Raw genomic sequence first — 2,602 nt, forward strand, 5'->3', positions numbered from 1 at the left:
AAGTCATACACATCTGGGATGGCATGAGGGTGAGTAAATGATGAGAGAATTTTCATTTTTGGGTGAACTATCACTTTAAATCCATGTCTTTATAAGTGATACGATAGGTTCAGAACTCATTGCCAATTCTGTTTAAAGCGATCTTACAGCATGGCTATCATGACAGTTCTCCCTTCAAAGTGCCCTTCAGAGGGTGATTTATCCCGTTTGAAACGCAGGGCCTTTCTCCAGTTTTACTTTCATTTCCACATTAATTATTATTATTTTCTTTTTTTTAGCGGTTCCCATTCTTTGTGCATATCTCCATCTACTGATCAGGGTTGGTCAAAGGTGGAGATTTATAGTAAAATTTGACTTAAATATTGATCTGTTTCTCTCCTATCATATCACTTCTGAAGACATGGATTAAACAACTGGAGTCTTATGGATTACTTTTGTTGACTTTGTGATTTATGGAGATTCGAAGTTCTGGTCACCATTCACTTGCATTGTGTGGACCTACAGAGCTAAGAAAGTCTTCTAAATTTCATTATGTGTTCTGCAGAAGAAAAGAAGGCATTCACATCTGGGATGGCATGAAGAAAGAAATCGGTCATTGATGAAAGAATTTTCATTTTTGGGTGAACTATCCCTTTAACATTCTAGCTCCCCTCTTAAGAACAGATAAATCGCTTCTTAAAAAGATGACCAGTCTCTTTAATCACACTTGCCCCAGGCAGAAAAAGAACATCTAGAAGATCCTGCTGAAAACAAATCAGTAACAGCCTTAATCAAGATGATGACGAATGAGGTAAAACAGAAAGCTCAGTTCAGAATGTGTCTGACATGATTTAAAAGCAGCAAATGTAACTTGTATTTAAAGAAAACAGAAAAAGAACAGAAAGAGCAATTTTCGGGTCTTCGATGGCATGGATACTTGCACATTTATCCAAAGAATTGGTGAAGCTCAAAAAAGCTGAATGAAGGAAACAAGCTTTTGAGGAGCCTCAGACAGAGTCACAGAGTACAAAACCCAGCCAGTGAAAAGCCATTCAGATGTGATGCGTGATTGAAAGGCTACACCTGCAACCCTAACTTTCATATACTCCAGCTTACTACAAAGGTAAAATGGACTTTGTTATGAGTGTTGCATTACAAAGTTTGCAACGTTGTAGTGGAGATGACTACCAGAGTAGGCAGTAATTTGAAACATTATTGTGTAAGAAAAGGCTCCAACAATGACCTTATGGCAATTCACTTCATGCACCACCTGCTGAGACAATCCAAGCAGCAGCACATTTACAGTATGATGCTATGGAGTGTGCTGTTCACAAAAAAAAGTCGTCTACTGGTGCATGCTCTACTTTACACCATATGGAGGCATGGATGCTAGGGTGTCTGCAGAAAATTTTGGGGCAGAAAAACAATAATTTTTAACACACTTATCACCTTAAGGCTGCTCACTGGGGTTTGTAAAGCACTGTAAAACTGCTCTGGAGTGGTATTTATTGTGAAAAAGGCGCTATACAAATATATTTGGATTGAACTGAAAATGTTTGTCTTCAGATTTATGCATCTACAACAGTCTAAATGTGGGTAGGAATAAAGATATGCGGTCAATTTCATATGACAGGATTTAATTCACAAATTGAAATTATGTCTAATAAATTAATTTTAGAAAAGTCTTCATGATAGCACACTAATGTTTTTGTACATAGTATAAATGGGCTTTTATACATTAAAAAACATAGCTGCCTTTATATTTTATAAAGGAGTCTCTATTCAATTTAGATTTACAGGGACAGTGCACATGAATAAACAGGAATGAAATTCATGAAGATCATTTGACATATGCTTCAGATATCAATTAATGACTTTCCAAAAGTCAGTCTACTTCATTAGTCGTGTTATAAAATGTTCCCTTTATCCGAGTCATACTACGGAAGCTCTGAACCGCAAGGTGAAAAAAAAAAATAGGAGTGAAAAAAAAAAAAAAAAAATAGTGTCTCAGTTCCTTCCTGAGCCTAAGTCTTACATTTTTTTTCTCTCTTCCTAAATTTTTTTTCTCTCTTCAAAATGTTTTTTTATTATAGAAAACTATTATTATAATAAAATTCCACCATGAAAGTCTGCACGACATCCCCGTTCAGTCGCGAGGATTTAATTTATAAATGAACTTTTCGTTTAAAAATTAGATTACTTACAACAATATTAACATTACCAGATGTACCCCTAACACTTCAAAAGGACAGACATAATAATAATTTCCCCATGTTTCCCGTTTTCCTCAATACATTCCTTCACTTCCACCATGTAACACTGAGCAAACGGCATTAAAAATAACTCCAGTTGTTACACGACAATGAATGCCATATCAAACATATGTAACCTGATTTTGTCTTAAGGTTTGCAAACCCTTAAATAAATAATAAAATGTATTATTCAGCTATGTAGCAACAGAGAAAGCATTAAAACCATAAGATTACATGTTTACAGATAGTGGCACCTGGTGGCCAAGGTGGGTACCGCATGCATTTTTTGAAGAGAAAAAAAAAATTTTTGAAGAGAGAAAAAAAAATTTTTGAAGAGAGAGAAAAAAAATTTGAGGAGAGGAAAAAAAACA

The sequence above is a fragment of the Myxocyprinus asiaticus genome, chromosome 27 (assembly GCF_019703515.2).
Source record: "Myxocyprinus asiaticus isolate MX2 ecotype Aquarium Trade chromosome 27, UBuf_Myxa_2, whole genome shotgun sequence".
In the NCBI taxonomy this organism is placed as follows: domain Eukaryota; kingdom Metazoa; phylum Chordata; class Actinopteri; order Cypriniformes; family Catostomidae; genus Myxocyprinus; species Myxocyprinus asiaticus.